Genomic DNA, 10317 nt, shown 5'->3' with positions numbered 1-10317 from the left:
CTTCTCTGATGGGCTGTACAACGTGTAGAGTTTATCCATAAAAATCCTGAAATGATTTATTACCCCCAGTTCCTTTATGGTATTGACAACTGCGAGCTCCAGTCGATGCACTGAGCAATGTCACACAATCTTCTTTGGGAAGAGTGATTTAAGTCTTGCTGCCACTCCAGACTTGTGGACGAGAATAACCGATGTGCCATCGCAAAAGAGCCCTATTAGTGTTTTAGACAGAAAATACTGGCTAAAATTAAGTTCCTTTAAGGCACGTAATAGTTTATTGACAATTCCATGGGCACTTAAGTCTTAGTAATTAGATTTTGTTTCTCATTGTGTTTTTCTTTGGGTTTAAGGGGTTAAATGTCTAAAATGGTTTAAAATAAAATAAACATTATGTGGTTGAAAACACTGAATAGATTTGATGTTAACCTTTTTGGAAAGCTCTGCCTAAGCGTGTCTGTCTCTGGCTCAGTGACAGCCACAGGAAGAAAGCACATTTGAATTTAGCAGTAGATAATGTGATGCACTGATCCACTCACATGTTCGCTTTCCAGGTACTAGCTTAGAGCGATCATACCCATCTATACATACATGTTAAAGGCAAGAGTTATACTTGATTTTTCATTAAACATATCTAAGCTACAGTAATGTGTGTCAGTAATGTGTGAAAAGGGGTTCCCCCAAATTAGGTGCTAGATTGGATTTCGGAGGTTCCGGATCCAGTAAAGCGCTGACTTTAACAGATGATTTTGGTAGAGGTGCCTCTGAGAATCCTGATTTGATCACAGCTTCATTTTTTATAATCTTAATAACATTTGAATGTTTAGGTCCACATGTTTAGAGTGAAAATACTTCAGATCTTTTTCTTTTTGTCCTGCAGCTGTGAATCTGTGAAGGGCAATGGCGTTTGTTGAAGAGCTGCTTGAGAAATCCCTGAATGAACTGTTAGAAGCTGAACTGAAGAAGTTTCAGTGGCACTTAAAAAATTATAATAAGTGTATATCAAACTCTGATATGGAGAATGCAGATAGGTTGAAAACTGTGGATAAGATCGTGGGATGTTTTGGACCAGAAGAAGCTGTGAAGATCACTGTGAAAATCCTGAGGAAGATGAACCAGAATAATCTGTCTGAGCAGCTACAGAACAATTACAAGCAAGGTAACATTTAATTCACTGTGACTGTAAAGTGATTTACAGATTACCAATGTGATAGTTTGTGTGATTTATGTTTCCCAGTGAGTGATCCTCTCTCTCTCTCACACACAGGTCAGGCTGAAGGCAATATGAAGACATATGCTGCTGTTCATTCAAAAGAGATAATGGGTAAATAACAATTATTGACTGTACATGAAAACAAGGAAAATATAACAGCAATCAACAATTACAGGGTCAAGAAGAACAGTGGCAGATCTTATACAAGCACATTTAATACAACAGAGTATCTAGTCATGTCTTTATAAATGGTTAAATTGTTTAGGGTCTTAAACCCTAAATTAAAACTTCTGAAAGCATCTTCTACATACAAAGGGTCTTTGCAATAACCCCAACCTAAACCTAATACAGTCTCATGTCTTGTGTGGTGTGTTAGATGTCAATGGTTTGATCAAAAAGCTTTCCATAATTTTGGTCAGCATGACCTTAAAGGGATAGTTCACCACAAAATGGAAATTCTGTCATTTGCTCACCTTCAAGTAGTTCCAAACCTGTATGATTTTTTTTGTTCTGCTGAACACAAAGGAAGATATTTGGAAAATTGTCAGTTACCAAACAGATCTCTGCACCCAGTGACTAGTCAATGGGAGGTGAGATCTGCTTGGTTACTGACAATTTTCCAAATATGCTAATTGAGGGTGAGTAAATGATGACAGAATAAGTTGAATGGGATGGAGAGATATAGTTGTGGGTAGGGTTAGGGTAGGATTAGAGTGTGGTTGTACATTCGCTCCTCCTCACTGGACGTCTAGTGAGGGGGAGCTAACGTAAGCTCCGCCTGTTTGCTCTGCAGCGAACACCTTCTCCAGAATTTTCATTTTTAAGTGAACTGTCACTTTAATTTGATCCACTAGTGACAGTCCAGTAAATGCTCTGGAAGGAATTACAAAAAATGTAAAATTGAAACTTGGTGCATTTGAGTCAACATTAGTCAAGGCATTTCCCTCACCATATATGTTGTCAACTTCAGCATAATTAGTGTACGAAGTGCATGTAATCACTATTGCAGTAAGATTGTGATTTAATTTAAAAACAGTAGAAGCATGATTTTATAATAAAACTGATCACTTAGTCTTTGCTGTCTTTTCCCTCTTTCTTAAATGCTCAACTGCAGACGAAAATCAAGCTACTCTTCATGATTACACCGAGACCAGTCTCAGACTGAAGAACAAATTAAAACAGGACTATAACAAGATATTGATAGGTAACTCACAGATGGGTCATCAGAAATACCTGAATGATATTTACACTGATTTATATGTGGTAGAGAATGAGACTGGAGGAAGAGTGAACAACCATGAGGTGATGCAGACTGAATCAAACCACAACCGATTGACTGCCAAACAGAAGCCAATCGAGTGTAATGACATGTTTAAAGTCCAGTGTGACACGGGTCGACAAAACAGAAAGGTGCTGACAATGGGGATCGCAGGAGTAGGAAAAACTGTCTCTGTCAATAAATTCATCCTTGACTGGGCTGAAGGAAAAGAAAACCAGGATATAGTCTTCATATTTCCACTTCCATTCCGTAGATTGAATTTGATTAAAGAAGAGTACAGTCTCATGGGACTGCTTAACAAATACTTCTTTAGTAGTCCTGAAGAACTGTCCTCTCTTCCTGAAGGTGATGGTAAAGTTATGTTCATCTTTGATGGGCTGGATGAATGTCGCTTTCCTTTGGGATTTAAAGAAGGTGACAGATTTACAAATGTAAATGAAAAAACAGCAGTGACTAAGATAATAATAAACCTCATCAAGACACATCTGGTTCCCTCTGCTCTCATCTGGATCACATCCAGATCACATCCAGACCAGCAGCAGCCGGTCTGATACCCCGTAACTACATTGATCAAGTGACAGAGGTGAGAGGATTTAATGATGAGCAGAAAGAGCAATACTTCAAAAATAACAGCAGTCCTGAGGTTTCTGAAAGCATTATCCATCACATCAGCAAATTCAGAAGCCTGTACATCATGTGCCATATCCCTGTTTTCTGCTCCATCTCTCCTACTGTTCTTCAGCCCCTACTGGCCCGAGCGAGCAATGACAAAACTCCCACAACTCTCACAGGGATGTACACAAGCTTCTTAATTTCTCAGAAGCAACAGATGGAAGAAAAATACTGTGATGACCCTGAACCTATAACCAGTGCAAGGTCTTTTGATGAGATTATTCTGAAGCTTGGGAAACTGGCCTTTCAACAGCTGGAGAAAGGAAACCTGATTTTCTACAAAGAAGATTTTGAGGAATGTGGACTAGATGTCAGTGAAGTGTCTGTGTTGTCTGGGTTATGCACTCAAATGTTTCAGGAAGAAAAGGCAAGAAAATTTTACAGCTTTATACATCTCAGCGTACAAGAATTCCTTGCTGCTCTCTATGTGTTTTTGATTAGCAAATACAAGAAAACAAACCCATTTCTTGAATCCTGGAGAGAAAAACTGACATGGAAACTGTCCAAAAAGCCACTGTTTCAGCTTCATAAGGCTGCAGTCAACAAGGCTTTACAAAGTGAGAATGGACACCTGGACCTTTTCCTCCGGTTCTTCCTGGGTCTCTCACTGGAGTCCACTCAAAGTGACCTGAAGGAACTACTGCCAAAACTGACACTGAAATCAGAGAATGTTAACAACACTGTTGACTATATCAAACAGATAATAGAGATGGAGAAATCAGTGGATAGAACCATGAATCTCTTCTACTGTCTGAGTGAACTGAAAGATGACTTTGTGGAGGAAATCAAGAAGAATCTGAGCTCAGGAAATCTTTTAGCAGAGAATCTCTCCTCTATCCAGTGGTCTGGTCTGGTGTTTGTGCTCCTCATGTCAGAAGAGACTCAAGAAAAGTTTGAACTACATAAATACCAAAGATCTGATAAAGCAGTAATGAGACTGCTGCCAGTAATCAAAAACACCAGAAGAGCACTGTAAGAGTCACCTTTACAATCATTTATATACACTGGTAATTTTTTTTGTAATAGGGCCTTCATTTTACATGGGTAACCTGTTGGCCTAGACTATTCAGTAAAAAAATTAATACATGTAATGTGTATGATTATATAAATACTGGTTTGATGTTTTATGAATAGAAAATTGTTTTAGCTTTGCTCAACAGCACAGGGTTTTTTCAAGCTCCTTATTATAAAAGCTACCTACTAAGGATTACTGTTACTGTTTTTTTTGTTCTATACATTTTGTTCTATACACAGGCTACAGTTCTGTGATCTCACTTCTCAGTCCTGTGAAAATTTGTCTTCAGTTTTACATTCCTCAAACTCCTTCCTGAGAGAATTGGACCTCGGTAACAATGACCTGCGGGATTTTGGAGTAAAGCTTCTTTCTGATGGACTGAAGAGTCCAAACTGTCAGCTGGAGATACTGAGGTAAATGGTTTTAAAATAATTAAATAAACATCCGGGGCCCCATCCCAGCTGTGGCTTGACAAACTCACAAATGCACTACATTTGGAGCATATGCTGCTCTTTCTAAGGACAGTTTGCTAAAACTTGGGAACCCTTTATTAAGGTATTTACAGGAGAAGGAGATCAGGCAGAGGAGACTTGGAGGAAAGGGGTGTTGACTTAATTTGAGTTGGATCTAAGATCCATTTCACTTCTGGCTTTTTTTTTAGTATTCCTCCCTATGTGGTGTGTATCAGGCAGAGGGAGAGTGGGTAGAGCATTGTTTTGTTTTCTGTATGTTGAGTTGTAGGAGTTTTCTGTATGTTGGAATATTTCTCTAATAAAAAAAAGTTTAGTTTCCAATGGAATTAGTTATATATTAAATAATTTTAACTCAAAGAAAAAAAAAAAAAATTTTGTGTTAGGCATAGCTTACATTATTCGTTCATGTGACAATCTTTCTCACAACAGAGAAATCTACTCTCCTCAGAGAAGAACATATATTTTGAGATTTATACTGAGTAAAATAGAGGTAATTTTTTTACCTCAGTAAAATATGCACACATTCTAAATTTAAACCTTATTTTTTCATCTTCAAAATTAAAACAAGACTTGTGGCTTTGCGCCCAGTGTATTTCTAGCTTTCACATGTATCTTTATTATTTTTTAAATGATAAAAAGATTTTATGCAGTGTTATGTTATGCAAAATAATGTTTATTCTATTAAACTTCAGCTTGTCCAACTTATTTTTTTACTTATATTAAGTTCTAAAGCTCAATTTTTCGACTTTTAAATGATACCAGAACTATGCTCATACTCAAGTATAGTTTAGGAAAGACAACCTGTTTGAGGCTCAAAAGGGGGATGCGCCTCAAGAGGATAACTACATTTAGAAAAGTAAATTAATACTTTTACTCTGATACACTTCCACAGACACTTTTGTAACTGAATCTAACAGACAATAGCAGCTGCCTGCAAATACAAACTGCACTGGTCAGTGTGTGATAGTAATATTTGATTGACAAACTGATGTCTTGTGGATTGTTGCTGTGTCTTTATAGATTGTCTGGCTGTATGGTGACAGAGGAAGGCTGTGGTTATGTGTCTTCAGCTCTGAGTTCAAACCCCTCACACCTGAGAGAGCTGGATCTGAGCTATAATCATCCAGGAGATTCAGGAGTCAAGCTGCTCACTGATAAACTCAACCACCCAAACTACAGACTGGATAAACTCAAGTATGTAGAGCATTAAGATTTGTGATTAAAAAACTCCAAAAACATTATTACAATCTTCACTTATTACAAACCAGTTACACTTTATTTCTTTTATAGATTTACAAAAGTTCTTATTGAGAACTTACTGAGGTTGTAAATACTCGTTATACTATGGGGCTGTTCAATGCTTTAGTAAATGTGCAGCTTAATTAGTTTCAGGCAGGTTTTGACTGCATCATAGTTCCATGTCACTTTCCAAAATAATTTCAGTTATTTCAAAGGTCCTAACAGCCTACAACAACAAAAGAACCAAAACCCACAAAGACAACAACAAAAGAACCAAAACCCACAAAGACATAGACCAAACAAATAAATATAACAAACATTATGATATAAATTACAAACATTTTTTATGATTTTTCTAATAATACTTTATTCGCATTCTTCCACTCTCTCTCCCATACAAATGCACACACATGCAGTACAGACACATGCACAGAAACTTTTTAATTTTTATGCACATTGTGAAGTTTGAGTGGCTGAACAAGTATAACAGTGTACATTTAACTGTAAACCAATTAAAGGCAGGGTAGGTAACAAATTGATTAACAACTTTCTTCCAAATTTGTTTAAACTTTCTATATATATCAATGCATAATTAAAATGTAAGTACTCTGATAAAAAGAGTATAAAAATCGAGTGACTCTAGACCGTTTAATCTGTATTAAACACAGCTCATTTCCATTCGGGACGAAACACAGGATTGGCTTAGGCGACTGTCACTCTCTCGCAACCATGGCAACCACCCTTTTGCCACACATGACCTGCCCACTTGCGCGCGCACGTTTGATTTGAGGAATTCAAGAGGCATGGGTCCTAGGAATACCAAAACAATGGCAGAGAAACAGCAAGCAAAATTCACAGTATCGGCCTATGCAGTTAGTGAAGGCAAACCAGGCAAAAAAAGGAAGACAGTAACAGTACAAGAAAAGGCAATGAACAAAAAGTCTTTGGATAAACAAAGAAATAAAACGCGAGTTAATATCGGCGTGGCTTTCCAGCGATGGCGAGAACTGAGGGAACTCAAGGGGCTGAAAAGTGACTCCTTGATGGCTTTATTTCTACTGGACAGGTAAATCTTTCTTTTTGTATTTTGATCATACATATTTTTTTGTTTATTATTTCATGAAGCATGTGTCATTAGCACACGTAGCTGCGTAATATAGCTAACATAACATTACTTAGCGAGCCGTAGTAGAGACGATAAATAATCTATAGGCCTAGCTCAAGATGATAGCTATAGTGTTGAATTGTGCATAATTATGCTTTAGATAACTAAATACATGTTTAACAGATAGTAGGCCTAACGTTACTCCGCATCTAGGAACTTTTCTTAGAACTATATTTACCCTCTGTCTAACTGTAAGTTTACCTGCACGTTTTTTTCGCCTTTGTTTTGTTTTTATATTCTCTACCTATGTTTACTGATGTCTTTATCTTGTATCTGTGTGTGTCGTACACACTTTGTTGTATGTGTGTGTTATTATTTTGTGTCTGCAATGCAGTTGTGAGTTGATATTTGAGTGTATGTTACACACACTCACACACTGTCTTCATTTTATACCCCAATTTCTTAAGTGATGTATCATTGTTGCTTGTTGATGAGTTGTATAATTTTTTTTTATTAGTTATGAGAAAGACATATTAACGAATCTTACACGAAATTCATCTTCATCACAGTGTAAATGATGGTAATGGAAAAAACGTGTATCATGCAACCTGTTTTTAGCTTTGCCTTATAGATAACTAGCTCGTTAGCGAATCAAAAAATATATATTTTAAACTTTACCAATATCAATATGCTAGCTTGATAGTGAGTACTAAAATACATCTTGTTTGTTTATCTTCATAATTATAAAGTTATTTTTATTACATGTGATTCTGACATGATGTCACTACATGCACTGTGCTCCTTCCTCTCCGCTCGTCTTAGGTAAATAATGCGTCTTCCAGCTCAGTGGTCGGTGGTACTGATAGGTTTGCGTGGGCAATTCGAACATGCCACAGTTCGTATTTTTGTGTCATTACATCACATCTGTTTACATAAATGATGAGTCCCAGCAAGTAGGCTATATCATGTAAGGATGATGCAGGTGAAGGATCATTTATAGACTTTTCTTGCAGCAGCTAGAATAATTAAACATAATTTTGATGGCAGATTGTATAGTATGACAAATGGACATTTAAAGATTAAACTTTACATAAATTGAAATCTACAGGTAATGCAAAAACACTAAATGCACATAGTCACACAATGCTGATGTTAACATTAATTTGAGAACAATGTATAACAATAATAATTTGGTGTTTGATGTGATATGAGCTAAGCGATCATTAGATTTAATCACCATTTATAGTGTGATTTATTGTAATGCTTTTTTTTCTCATTTGGTCAGAACAAAAGTGGCAGATTTGTTACTTACTTGTTTAGATTTTCCTGTGAAACTTTTCTTATTTTGTTCATACTTCCAAGACTACAATCTGACATTCCAAAGTACCTGAACAGTATTCACCAGTGACTGACAGCCACACATCCTTAAAGCATTAGATTAATCCACACTGAGGAGTCGTGCCGATGCACAACCCATGTAAAGATGACAATTCTGTAAATTACTGCAATCACAGGTTTTGAACAGAGATGGCGACAAAGAGGCAAAACCTTAAAGGCTGCATCTTTAACTTTAGACTTAATAGAAAGTTTATGCAATACACCCCTGATGTGTTTTCTCTCCATTAGATTCCCATCGGTTCACTCTGGATCTCAACACAGTGAATAAACGTCTCCGTTTGTCTGAGAAGAACAGAGTGATCACTTACACTGTCACAGAGCTTCAGCCGTATCCTGTTCATCCAGACAGATTTGATTATCCTCAGGTGTTGTGCAGAGAGAGTGTGTGTGGACGCTGTTACTGGGAGATTGAGTGGAGTGGTGAATATGGTGTATTTATATCAGTGTCATATAAGAGCATCAGCAGAAGAGGACAGGGTGATGAGTGTGTGTTTGGATCTAATGATCAGTCTTGGAGTTTGATCTGCTCTCTCTTCGGGTACTCATTCAGACACAATAACATACAAACTGAAATCCCTGTTAAGTCCATCAGTGGTAGAATAGGAGTGTATGTGGATCACAGTGCAGGAACTCTGTCCTTCTACAGCATCTCTGGAGACACAATGAGCCTCATCCACACAGTCCAGACCACATTCACTCAACCGCTCTATCCTGGGTTTATTGTTTATAATGTTGGATCATTTGTGAAACTGTGTTGATGAAACAGAATAGATTCTACCCATAATTCTTTAAGCTTCATGATAAATCAGTGACTGTCACACACTGGCTTGACTAGATAGTCCAAGATAAGAGGCTTGACACAGAAAGACGATGAACACTTATATATATTAAACGCTAGCAAGAAATAGTAACACAAGACAATGAATATAAGATGACTGAGGATTTAATTATACTAGATAACAAGGGACTAAATGAAGGACAGGTAATGGTGATAACAAACAAGGATTGATTTGGAAATTAATAAGATGGCAATGGAAACACAGGAACTGAAAACCAGTCCACAAAAGGAAAAAGGACAAAATACAAATCGAGAGTGAGTTTGCAGACTTTAAGGAAGACATTGAGTTAGAATCAACAACAAAAGAAACAGGAACAGCATGTTAAACTCAAGGGAATGAATCAATTTCAGTTTGTTGATCAATTCCTATGTAAATAAAGGATCTTAGGATCTCAAACATGTCTATTAATTCCATTTCTGTGCTTTATTTTCTTTACTCAGTTCAATCATAATTATTAGTTATGTATGTTGTCATTTGATTTACACCATTTATCATTTTATTATGATTCTCAGGTTCATATTTACCTTTGCTGTGTTTTTGTTCATATGTTATTCTCCCGCAATAATGTCTGGTACGAGTGCTCTGGTTTCTAAGGACAAATTTGCCAATACATTGGCAGCTTTAAATACATAGGAGTGATCAGAATCCATGCAAGACTCCGTTCGGTGAATGATTTCCTGCTGCCATTTGAATGCCTGGGCCAGTTGTGCAAAAGTAATCTGATCTGATTTCAGATTGGATCTCTGAAATCAGTTGTTTAAAAGAAAAAAAGGATTAAGAAATCAGATTAGATCACAAAATCCAATCCTTCTGTATTCAATTTAAGTAGAAATTATAAAACTCTGTACCAGTTCAAAAAATCTTATGTTACGTCCTACGCTTTCCGTATTTAACTTATAGAAAAAGCTTAATTGACACCAGTTGTTTTTTCCGTAATGGGAATACGGAAGGTGGTCTGGCAGAAGCTAGATACTTTACTTTATAACTTGTTAAATATGTTTATTTTTTACACAAATGTATTGCTTCGCTTCAGAAGCCCATTATTAAGCCCCTGGAGCAGTATGACATACGTTTATGATGGATGGAT

General features: G+C 36.8%; 1 pseudogene; it reads left to right on the top strand.

Annotated features, from left to right (window-relative positions):
* The first annotated feature begins 206 nt into the window (after positions 1-206).
* On the top strand, positions 207-6697 carry LOC125245525 (annotated as a pseudogene).
* The last annotated feature ends 3620 nt before the right edge of the window (positions 6698-10317 follow it).

Source organism: Megalobrama amblycephala, linkage group LG14 (genome assembly GCF_018812025.1).
Source record: "Megalobrama amblycephala isolate DHTTF-2021 linkage group LG14, ASM1881202v1, whole genome shotgun sequence".
Taxonomy (NCBI): Eukaryota; Metazoa; Chordata; class Actinopteri; order Cypriniformes; family Xenocyprididae; genus Megalobrama; species Megalobrama amblycephala.
The sequence above is the reverse complement of the archived record's forward strand: the minus strand, read 5'-3'. Positions and strand labels throughout refer to the sequence as shown.